Source organism: Cnephaeus nilssonii, assembly GCF_951640355.1.
Source record: "Cnephaeus nilssonii genome assembly, chromosome: 10".
Taxonomy (NCBI): domain Eukaryota; kingdom Metazoa; phylum Chordata; class Mammalia; order Chiroptera; family Vespertilionidae; genus Cnephaeus; species Cnephaeus nilssonii.
Window position 1 is genome coordinate 66684217 of NC_137081.1, and position 12967 is coordinate 66697183.

Consider the following 12967-nt stretch of genomic DNA (forward strand, 5'->3'; position numbering starts at 1 on the left):
ACCTCAATCTTCTTTAGAATAGAAGTTTAGTAAACCATTCCCTTGCGTTAAAATATGAATTAATGCTTATGCCAACAAAAGACATGGGAGAAGCATTTATTCAGTAAGTCCAGTCTGAGCCTATAATCTATAAAACATGTCATAGATATCTGTGGAAGATAAAAATTTTCCAAAATGTAAAATGAACTGTGTTTAATCCACAAAGGGAGTATTCCACATGTAGCTGATTGAGAGATAACTGAATTTCAACATGTCAAATAGTTTTACTTAAAAAATAAAACGGAACTTTATAGAAGCATCACTTTGGAAAAGCCAGGTAGAACAACACATTCAAGTTCAAGTCAGATAGAATAACTCAGAAGTTTGCTTTATTTTGGTGTTTAAATGCTCTAGCAAATCTTAATGCAAACTTGATATGGTAGCGGGATATTTTCAACACATACTAAAAAGCATGGGGAAAATTAAAATAGTTATTATTTTTCCATTGAAGCTTTGGGTTTCCAGATTGGTCATTGACTATACTTTGTTCCAGGTGGCTTTTTTGAAATATCCCTCACATATTCATATTGCATTGGAAAGCACATAGTAAAAACAAGTCTTTTGACTAAAGAACTAGCAATAATTTTTAGTGGCAGACCATATTTTTGAAAAATTACTTTTCAGCCCAGCCAGCATGGCTCAGTGGACCTATGAACCAGGAGGTCACAGTTCAATTCCTGGTCGGCGCACATGACAGGGTTGTGGGTTCAATCCCCAGTTTGGGATGTGCAGGAGGCAGCCGATCAATGATTCTCATCATTGATGTTTTAATCTCTCCCTCCCTCTCCCTTCCTCTTGGAAATCAATAAAAAATATTTTAAAAATTACTTATCAGAGGAATCCTATGCCTCCTAATACCATAACTGTTTTCGGCCACAAAATGGACTTTCTTCACTAAATTATTTGTGACTCAGTTCAGGCTGTTGAGCTACCAAGAGAGTTGCACTAACTATTTTTTAAATGAATGTTTCATTGATTTAACATATGTTAGGCATTCATGCTTGCATTTATTTTACTAAATTATAATTTCTTTGAACTTTTGCACCAAGTTAATTTTAAAGTGAAGGCCAACATTTAAAACATTTAATGAAATAAATAATTATTTTAGTAACATAATATTTTCCTGAAAGAATAAATATGTTTCCAAAAATAACTCACTAAATCATAAATAATAGCTTTTATGTTGAGATCATCAGCAGTACTTTTAAATAATTTAATGCATGAAACAAGCCCAAAGATACATATACATACATTTGATATGTACACAAACATACATATATACATGAATTCCATAAATATTTTTGAGCACTTACTATACCATGGAAATGTAACAGTGAAAGAATTAATTGTTTCATTCTAGTCAATTTTGTAGTGGGGAATATGCAGTAAAAAAGTCTCAATAAGCAATATACACTGTAAAAATAATGAAGGATGGGGTTGGGAAAGGGATACATGAAATGTACATTTATCCAGGTGCAAGTCCATGTCATAGCTCTTGTTCTTCCCCTCTAATCACATCTGTGCTCACTCATAAGTCTTATAAATAAACAATCCACCTTCTCTAAACAACTCAGCTTTTGCCTCAAAAATATGTATTTCATTCCTTCATATCTACATGCAGATTGTTTCTTATACCCGAGATGTCTATCCTTCTAAGTCCTTTTTAATTTGTAAAACTCAGTTTATTTTTCCACTTCTGATCATGAGAATGGCACTAGATTTTCCTCCAACCAAAAACATACAAGGCAGCTGTTTTTAGACATGGGACAACAGTGAGAATGTGATCCTAAAGGAAAAAAGAAATACATAGTGAGCCTCAAGATCATCCCATATTTCTGTTTGGAGGCATTTTACTACCTTAACAGAGAGAGAATGAGCTAAAGTAAGGGGGAGAGATCAGAATTCAAGGCTGTTAAACTAAAGTGGCTGGCAATTTGAGGGTAGGGTTCCTGAGGGGGAAAAAAAAAAGGCTAAAGGGATATGACCTCAGATGGAAAGTTAGAGCCACAAGGAGTAATAAGGAGTATCAATCAAAAATAACAAATACAGCATTGCTCAACATCTGACCTAGTCTATATTTACTTCTTTTCTTATTTTATGCCCTTACAATGCACACATGCTCTGTAAAGGCAGAGCCTTTTGCCTCTTTTGTTCATGTTATGTCCTTAATATAAGAATGACTTGACAGTGAATGTTCAATAAATATTTATTTAATGACTAAGTGAATCTCAAGTAACTAGAAGACTCGGGATAGGAAAAGGTGGAGGGAAATAAAAAATATGATTCTAACTCAGTCCTTTTATGGTTCTATCAAGTCATTTCTTATACATGTATCATCGTGTTCTCAAGCTGGTCTTTCTTGTGGCCAAAACATGTTTGCCAATTCCCTCAATACAGAATGTCTCCTTGTCTTTGTGTAGTAGAATAAAGAAAAATCCACTCTTCCATTTATGAAATAATATTTCTCTCCAGTGTGTTTTGGCTGTATTATGTCAAGGGCCAACACATGGAATAAAAATAACCATTGCTGTAATGCCATATACTAATTAGATTAATTCTGATTTCCTGAATCAGTCACTGGCTGGGGTGTGGAAATGGGATTAGATAATTAGTTTAGGCTGATCAAGATTAGCATCTGGGGCTAGAAATGGATTCCCCTTTCCTTGAGTTATATAGGTTGTATTGAGGAAGACTTGGAAACCTGAAAAAATTATAGGTTTCTTATGAAAGTAAAATAAAGCAATTAATACTGTGCAAGTAAACAGTATTGGTTTACTTACATGGTTTTCAAAATTTTATTCTTAGTAATGCAAAATACATCAAAAATGTTCTACATTTTTTTTTATTGTATCATATAGTAGTTGTCTAAGATGAAAAATGTGTGAAGATGGTTTGGGGAACTTTTATTGACCAACCAAGAACATATAAACAAGTAAGTACTAGGAAAAGAGAACTAGATCTGAGCTTGTTTATTAACATTGTATTCACAGTTTCACACACAGCCCTTGGCACAAAAAGGTGCACAGTTAATACCTGGTGAATGAATGAATGGATTCCAGTATTTGTTTTTGTGTAGAAAAAAAAAACCAAAAAACATAAGCTATAGAAATTCAAGTTATTTCCAGGTAAAATTGTGTCTGTATTATTTTAGTTATGCCTATGAGGTAAGGTTTATCAGAATAATTATAAAAGAAACAATAAGACAAAAGATTATGGATTAAAGTCTAGTGTCTTGCTACACGGTATTTTACTCATTCAATATGTTGTTTGTTTTTTCTCTTTTTCTGCTTTCTTTTGGGTTAACTGAAGATTTTGCATTGATCCATTTTTATGTCCACTATCAACATGCTGTTTATACAGTTTTTCATATTTTGATGATTGATCAATGGTTTAGATATAGATTTCAGTTAAGATTCTGCTTATCTGAAACAATATTTTACACTATGTCACAACTAGTGTAAAGACCTTATAATTGTCTATTCACAATTTTTCTCCCCCATCCTTTGTGCTATTGGTTTAATATATTTTACTTTTTATCTGCTATAAACACACAATGCATTGCTGCCCTTTTTCCTTTTCACAGTCAGTTATCTTTTAGATTAATTAAATAAATTATTTTACTTGTATTTATTCTATTCTCATTTCTTGGTAAAGTCTCAAATTTTAGTTTGATATAATATTCCTTCCACCTGACAAACTCCCTTTAACATTTCCTCTAGTATGAATCTGTTTGCAATTAAATCTCTGTTTTTGTCTTAGGACACCTTAGTTATACTTTATTTTTGAAAAATACTTTTGCTGGGTAAAGAATTAGGGAATGACAATATTTTTTATGGTTTTCAATGAGATATCAACTATAATACATTTATTTCTCTGATTGAATTGCAACTGATGTAAGGATTTTCTATTTTTTTTTCTAACATTTTTTAATGTGATAAGCCTAGGTGTGCTCACCCCACCCCCCATCTTGTTTGTTGCTCTTTGAGCTTTCCAGGTCACGATTACTTGAAGAAAATTCTTAGCCATTTTTTTTTTCAAACATTTCTTCTTTCCTGATCTGTTCTGATTCTCCTCCTAGGATTCACATTATACAATTGTTAGATTTTTTGATATTGTCTCTCAGCTATTAGGTGCTTTGTTTTTGAATTATTGTTAGTTCATTTGTTTTTTCCACTTTTTTTTTCTCTTTATGGTTGAGTTTGGATAATTTTTATTGACCTAAGCTCAAGTTCACTGATTACCGTGTTGAGGCTACTACTGAACCAATCAAAGTCAAGCTTTACAGTTGTAGTATTACTTTATAGTTATAGTACTACAATGCTATTCATTTCTAGCAGTCCCATGTGATTATTCCTTATAGATTCCTTCTCTCTAATGAAACTAGCCATATAGATGTGCATGTTGACCACCTTTTTCATAAGAGTAATATATTAATTATAGTAATTTAAAATTCTTTGTCAGATAGTTTCAACATATGACATATCTGTGTCTGTTGGTTCATGTGTGTGGAGGGGGGTTGAATTTTCATATTGATCATTTTTTTTTATAAAAAGCCAAACATTTTGTTTTGGAAAGTAGAGACTCAGGTAAATAGTTTTTATGCTTATAAGCAGGCATAGCTTGCTTTCTGTAGGTTTTTAGTGTGGAGGTTTGTGTTAATCTAGCCAGGAGTTAGGCAGATTTGATATTGTTTGCCTTTAACAGACTACAGTTTTCAAATTTCTCAAGCAATACATTTTGCTAAAAGTGGATGCTATCTTCCCAAAGTTTTTCCTCAAATTTTACTCCACCTTCACCATTCAGTCTTCCCTTTTGTGCTGTATGTAGCACAGAGACAGCCTATCTCTTGCAACTTATCTGGGGGTACTTTATTGTCACTTTGACTTGATGCTCTTTGGCTTGGTGGCAGGAAATAAAAGAGGGTCCATGGGTCTCCACAATGTGGCCTTCAAAGTGTTCTAGCTCTTTCTCTAAAAACATACCTCTGCTAGAGGGGTTTCAGTTATTTTCCCTGGCCATATGCAACGGGTTTTCGTCAGTGTCCTAAAAAGAGGCTGTGTAGCCCTTTTCTCTGCAGATTAAGGCTTTTGTTCCAAAAAGGAGATAGGGGAGAAGGGTGGGGGGAGGGGGCATGAGGAATTGTTTCATACCCATTTCAGTGTCTGCTTTTCTTCATAATCCTACATAAGGGAAGCTATTTCCAGATCCTCACCCACCCTTTCCTTCCCATACCTCCTGGGTAAGGAGAAAAAGGCTACTAGAGTGTGTGTCCCCCTCTCCTATATGTTTGGCACCCAAAAGTTTCACCTTCCACCACCAGTCTGCACTCTTCCTCTAATTGAAGTTATTCTAGCTGAATTCTTAGTGCAGTCTGGTGACATCTGCCTTAGGTAAGGAAATGCTTGCTCCTGTTCAAGAAAACTGTGAAGTTGTGCCCTAACCGGTTTGGCTCAGTGGATAGAGCGTCAGCCTGCGGACTGAAAGGTCCCAGGTTCGATTCCGGTCAAGGGCATGTACCTTGGTTGCGGGCACATCCCCAGTGGGGAGTGTGCAGGAGGCAGCCGATCGATGTTTCTCTCTCATCGATGTTTCTAACTCTCTATCCCTCTCCCTTCCTCTCTGTAAAAAAATCAATAAAATATATTTTTAAAAAAAGAAAACTGTGAACTTGAAATTTGTACAGATATTTTATTTAGGTAAGTGTAGGGGCATTCATTCTAGCTTTCCATATCCTAGAGCAGAAGTCAGATTTCAACAGACTACAGGTAAAAATATATTTTTTTTAAATTACAAATTGTGCCCAAGGCACATTTTTTTAGGAATTAATAATTCTCTTTATTTATTGTGAAACTAGAAGTCTGGTAGAGGAATTTGTACATCAGTGGGGTCCCTCAGCCTAGCCTGTGGGATGGGGCCGAAACTGGCTCTCTCACATCCCCCAAAGGGTCCTGGATTGCGAGAGGGCACAGGCCAGGCCAAGGGACCCCACTGATGCACGATCGGGGCTGGGGAGGGACACGGGAGGTTGGCCAGCAGGGGAGGGACCATGGGAGAGCTCCAGGGCATGTCTGGCCCATCTCGCTCAGTCCCGTTAGGCTAAACCCCCAGCAACAAGCTCACCTACTAGTCGGAGCATCTGCCACCTGGTGGTCAGTGCATGTCATAGAGAGCAGTTGAGCAGCCTTAGCATATGATTAGCATATTACACTTTGATTGGTTGAACAGACGACTGGACTTCCAGACGCTTAGCATATTAGGCTTTTATTATATAGGATTAGTGACTTGATACAAATGAAAATTAGGACTCCATTATAAATATACTGAGTTAATTGATGAGTCCCAATACATGACACTCAAATTTACACTTTTCTCTTCATGAGACTATATATATCACCTAAACTGGAATTTCTATAAAAGTATTTTAGTATTAATAAAAAATAATGCTTGTGATTTACCTTATTGACTGATTAATCGGGTAGAATCTCTCTGAAAAAAACTTGAAAATCTCTAGGAATTTTTGTAGAAGTTATAATTGAAAACAATAAAAATATGCTATAAATTTCAATCTGGGTCTTCTGGCTCACACTACTAACTAACTGATTATGCATGATCAAATCAAATGAACTCTAAGAGAAAGGAGACAAACTAAGCTATGAGTATGAAGACCATGCTAGGTTGTTATGGCAAAAGAGTAAAGTAACCAGATGGGTGGGTTGAAGCAGTAGAAATGCAGAGAAGCCAGAAGCAAGTTAAGATATGGTATAGTTGGTGGTTATGGTGACTTTTGAAGATAACTTATTTCTTTTTATGTATAACTGAAGTCTGCCTATTGATATTAACACTGTTTTGTATTAGCAAACATTTGAGAGCTGATGTATCTGAGAAGAAAATGTGATCCTTGAAAACCTGGAAAAATATTTGGTGATGCTGAGACAAACAAAAAAGAAAAAATAGGTACAACTTTTCTTAGGCTCAAGTCCTTGCAAACAAGTGTTCATCAGATAGTCACCCTTTAAACATGTTGCACAATCAACCTAAGGTTCAGACTACATGTGTAGAAAATATTATGCTATGTGTTTTTTTAAATTGCTACAGAGTCCTATGTCTTTAAAAAAAATACAAAAAGAGAAAAATTCAAAACCAATTTAGTGTTTTTGCTCCCCAAGTCCAGTTTAAAAGAAAAACACTGAATGAAAATAAATCAAAAGGAGGTTTCAAAATATTATTTTGGCATCCCTCTTTTCTTTGGCAGGAGAAGCCATAACTTTGTGTTCACAGATAGAGTTAAAGTTTCTAGTTCATTCACTGAAAGACAGGCTGCCACTCAAACTTGCATAAAAGGCCAAACTTGATTTTCAAAGTTTAGCGAAAGGTAAGCAGATGCACTGGAATTTTTCTGACTCAGCCAAGAGGTTCTGCGCATGTTGCATCAAAACTTAGAGAGAATATGACAGGATATACTTAGAGCCAATACTTAAATTCAAGTGATTAGAAAATGTTCAACCTTAAAATTCAGAGGAACCATAAAAATCATCGTGTAACTTTCTTCAAATGTAGTCCATGGATCAAGCTGACCAGAATTATCTGAAAAAGTATTTAAAAACTCGTGGAATTTTGGCCTTATCTCTTAGAGAAGACTTAGTATGTGTTTTGTGATTGCCTAGAAAGTATTCCTCAGTTTGGTGTCTTAACCAGACTACTTACATTTCAACCTATATTCTATTCTCTAATTTTGATTTATGATTTTCAGTTACTAAGATTTAATAATGTAAGTTAGTTATATTGGGGTACAAACAATGTTTAATGTTTTGTTTTGTTTTGTTTTTAAATAGCGACCATTTCCGACTTTTTGTTATACAATTCACCTGAAGAACTTCTGCTCTGTTGTTAATTTGTAAGATCACCACCTAGTGGCAAATTTCTCCCATTGCAAGCACACAGTCCCTGGAGCCCAAGAAAGATTTCCAAAGATAAATGACCAGACACAGGCTGTGGCAGTGTGATTTTGACCAGAGCAGACAACATGGCACAAGTGGCCATATTCCTTCTCCATATAAAAGCGTGAACTAGTAGCTGGGAAAGAAGTAGATAATTCATGCTATATCATAAAATTAAGTAGTTAAATGACCGGAAACTGAACAGAATATATACCTCTACATTTTCTTTTTATCTTACCCCATTTACATTGACAAAGTATCATACTTCTACTTTTATGGAGAGAAATTTCACGAAACAGCTGTAAGGAGGCAGGAATGAACGCTAGGGAAAAAGGTAAAGCTCTGCATAGGTTTTCATTTAATAGGTTTTACGAATTCTGCTTACCTCCTACAGAACTGGGCAGAGAGAGTTCCCTGGAGTTGCCTTCATGCCTACCCCTCCTCTTTACATACATTTCTTTAAAACATCTTGGAATCTTCCTGAAAAACATAAACTTATCCTGTGAAAATAATGTCAGCTCTCTCATCCCTACCATGCAAGCTGCTTGTTTCAGCTAAATGTTGAGATGCTTCTTTTGGACTTTGGGTCAGTGGGTTTATGACTGGAGTCAGCAGTCATGTGCATGGCAGGTGGAGTTTGGAGAAAGTAAGGATATTATTCCCTGGCCAAAATGAATACTCACATTAAGATTCAGTTGTGCCTAAAATTATACTAGGAGGGATTGACTCCCCTAAATCAGTGGTCGGCAAACTGCGGCTCGCGAGCCACATGCGGCTCTTTGGCCCCTTGAGTGTGGTTCTTCCACAAAATACCACGTGCGGGCACGCACGTACAGTGCGATTGAAACTTCGTGGCCCATGCACAGAAGTCGGTTTTCGGCTCTCAAAAGAAATTTCAATCGTTGTACTGTTGATATTTGGCTCTGTTGACTAATGAGTTTGCCAACCACTGCCCTAAATGAATGTCTTATGCTTTCTAGGAATCCCTTATTTCTGACTTCATTAAAAGGTCATCAATTATAAGATATAGAATTATTTTATGTTCAAATAAGGGGATAATACTGCCAATTTAATCATGACAGATCATCAATTATAAGACTTATTTTAATTTGGAAGATGTTAAATTATGTTTTAAAAATATGTTCATGTCCTTGAGATAAGGTAAATAAAAATTCTGAAAATGAGAGACAGAATTAGGAACGAAGACTCTGGTTTTATTAACTCAGCATTTAGGCATTGATATCAACCAGCTTAAGCCTAGCCCTGAGGAAATGGAACACAAGATAGCCATGTTTTGATAGAAGAGGAGGAAGAGAAAGATAAACTCCAACTGCTTCACAAGGTTGACTAAGCCCAGCTTTATTTAGACCATACAGTCCCCTTTGAACAACTCCTTTAGCAATGTTTATTTAAAGAGGTCACTATTTGAAGTTAGCATACTGAATTCCATAGCTGTTGACCCTTTGGAAAAATAACTGACTCTGAGAAAGGTTAGGAAAGGTGGGAAAAGTCTATGAATAAAACCTTTTCAAGCTGGAAAGAGGTCAGAGCAGAACACGATCAAAGACACAGATGAAATGCCGAAGAATGCAGATAAAGGTAAAATAATGAGCACCGGAGACACCAATAAAAAGAGAAATGCTTTCTTAAGTGGTTAGGTGTGGCCACACCACCAGGAAAGAGCTCTCAGACACTCTGTAGGAAGGACTGGACTCAGTCTGGCTCCTACACAGCAGCAGTAAAGAAAACAAAGAAAAAGGCGGATGGTGAGTTTCAATTCTGAACCAGGCCAACTTACCCTGGATGTTAGAGCTCAGAGTAGAGTTATGGAAACAGATTCCTTGTTCTCCTCGAGCTGCATATTAAATTTATAGTAACAGTTATCTTTTTAACTCAGAGGGTAAAATAAAACTAACCTAGAAATTCTCCCCACCCTAAAAAAAAAAAATCTATAAAGTGAATTGATGTTGGGGCAAAATAGGATGTTACCAAGGATGTTTCAAGAGAATAACTATGTTTAATACTAGGAGAATTATACAGTATTTACATCATATCATCTGAAAGATTAGAAAAATATATATTGATTATGTTTTCTCAGGGGGCTGACATCATCAAAGAATAATTTATTTGTGTTTCATGCATTTGTGTGTGCAATTTCAAAATTCCAAGGTAAAAATGTCTGACAGAGGATGTTAACATTTTATGCCATAGTCCTTATTAGGCTGGTTTTATTTAATAAAGTTGCTAGAGAACTTGAAAATCATGTACCATAACCACACCCTATATGATTCACCTTGGAGGTAAGAGCTAAGGGGAGAGGGAAAAAAACCTTGACAAACTGAAATTTTAGAACTTAAAAATATGCTAGATGCTCTGCTAAGCATTTTACATACAATTCCTAAATTCTCATAAGAACACTGTTAAGTAGATTTTATTATCATCTTTATTTTACATAAAGATAAATTGAGCCTCTAAGATGTTAATGCACATCACTGGTCAGAGGAGAAACAGGGTCTATACAAGTCAATTTGTCTAAAATTTCTGTGAAAGCACATCTATATATGCGGGGACAAAAACAAACAAACAAACAAGCAAAAAACCTGAACCAATGGTTAGAAAGGCACCAAAGCAACTTTTTGTACAACAGAATATTGTTCCAGAGTCTCCCCAAAAGTTGTAACATTTGTTGGTTAATAAAATTAGCACAATTTTTTCTGAGTAAATTTACATTTATTGAATTTTTATGGTAGGAAAAGTTAAATTATATTCATCTCATTTAGCGTTCAAAATAACATGTAAGATAGGTATTTTAATAATCACCATCTCAGGTTCATACAGTTGGCATACAATAGAGTCAGGAATCTAACCACTTCTGATCTCAGGTTCTGGGCTTTCAATAAACTATAGTGCAGTCAAACCTCATTTCTCTCACAGCACTCCGGAACGAATTATGTTCGAGAACTGAGGTTCCACTGTACTTCCATTGTATATTTCACCCAGGAACTTTTTATTTTTATTTTTTGTTAATCCTCACCCGAAGGCTTTCCCATTAAGTTTTAGAGAGAGTGGAAGGGAAGGGTGGGAGCAGGCGGGGTTGGAAGGGGAGAGAAACATAAATGTGAGAGAGACACATTGATCTGTTGACCTGTTGCCTCCTGCACTCACCCTGATTGGGAACAGGGATCGAGCCCGCAACCCAGTAATGTGCCCTTGACCGAGAATCAAATCCAAGACCCAAAGGCCGATGCTCTGACCACTGAGCAACACCGACACTCTCCTTACCGCTTCTCCCCGCTTCCACTCTCTCAAAAATCAATGGAAAAAGTATCCTCTGGTGAGGAATAAAAATAAAATAAAATAAGAAAATGATCTCTCTGCTCCTGCATAAATAGACTGAAGGGAGACAAGAGCAACAAAAGTGAGTAGAGAGAGATTACAGTTATTCATGTGAGAGGAGAAGGTGTTTAGGATCAGGGAGGGTGTGCTCCAGAAGATGAGAAGTAGGTGAGTTCTACAAGGATTTGGAAGGTATTAATTAGAGGTTTCCTGAAGGATTGGGTGTGTAGTGTGAGAGGGGAAAAGAAGCTGAGGATGAGAGTTTGGGCTTCAGCAATAGGGAGGGCTAAGACTGTGAGAGGTTATGATTTTTTTTTTTTGAAGAGGCAAACTCATATCAGTTGCTCAATTTTAAATACATAAAATGTTGGAAATGTCTGAGATATCTATTAATAGCTAAGAAATGCACCAGTTCCCTCTCAGCACCTAACGGATGGCAGTAGGTAAAGGTGGCAGCGAGAGAGTGGAATCCAGAATCCTTTTTACTTATCAGAATTTGTTCGGAGTCCTCATCAGGCTTCACTGGGATTTTGGATTAAGAGACACATACATGAAACATAAATATTGGCTCTTCAGTTTGACAGACATGCAAGCACAGATTATCATTTAACTTCCCCTGTCTTAATATTTCAATTATAAAATAGATATAATGGTCTCAATCATGAGAGTTGTGAGAAATAAAAAAATAATGAACAACAAACATTGAACAAATGTTAAATGTTAAATTCAGATTTAATGTGCTTATTAATACCAATTATAGAGAAAAGTAAGAATGCTTCAAACCTATTTCCTTTAATTTATAAAACATAATACTCCCTTTTAAAGGTATCAAGGAATATGTAGTCTGCAATGGATTAACTTTGGCTCTATAAAAATTGTGATGTGGGAGTTTATTCAGCCTCCAAAAAGATAAGAATGCCTGTATTTTCACTCACTGAAAATAATGAATAACAAACATATAGGCTTGGTATTATTTTTCTGATTTGCTTTCTTTTCTTTTTTTTTTTTTTTTAGAGGTGGGTGGATTATTGCTACTGCTAAGAATTGAGGAAGGAAAAAGGAAAGCAGAAAAAATAAAGAAAAAAGGAGGATAGGGAGGGAAGAAGGTTATAGCAAATAGGAAACAGGTTTCTGAGTGTTAGCATTCCTAAAACCTAAAAAAATAGCTTGCATATACATTTATTTTTACAAAAGTTTCTTCTCCTTCCTATATTCTCTCACAAACTTATGTATCAGTTTGCAATTTATATCCTGGGTGATGAACCATGAAAAGTAGACTGACTTATTTTCCAATGCAAGCAGCGTCTCCTCAGTGTTTAATTACTTGATAAAACAGAAGAATATACTGAAGCTTCTCCTGATAGACTATCTAAATATTTGTATTGTCATACATTAGAAGATAGCAGTTACCTTCATTTATATCTCTCCATTTGGAATAAAATATTATTTCAGCTACTAATGCACATTATTTGTGTTGAGGTTCACTCATTCAAAGGGTTTGCAAGGACAAAAGTATGCAAATATGAAAATAAATTGCATAGGATTTTCTGAAACATTCAGTCTAGTTTCCCAACTTTATATGGTCCAGGGATTTCTCTGGAAGGTAAAGTTCCCTCAATAGCTTGATATAAAGACTACTAAATATATGGCAGAAT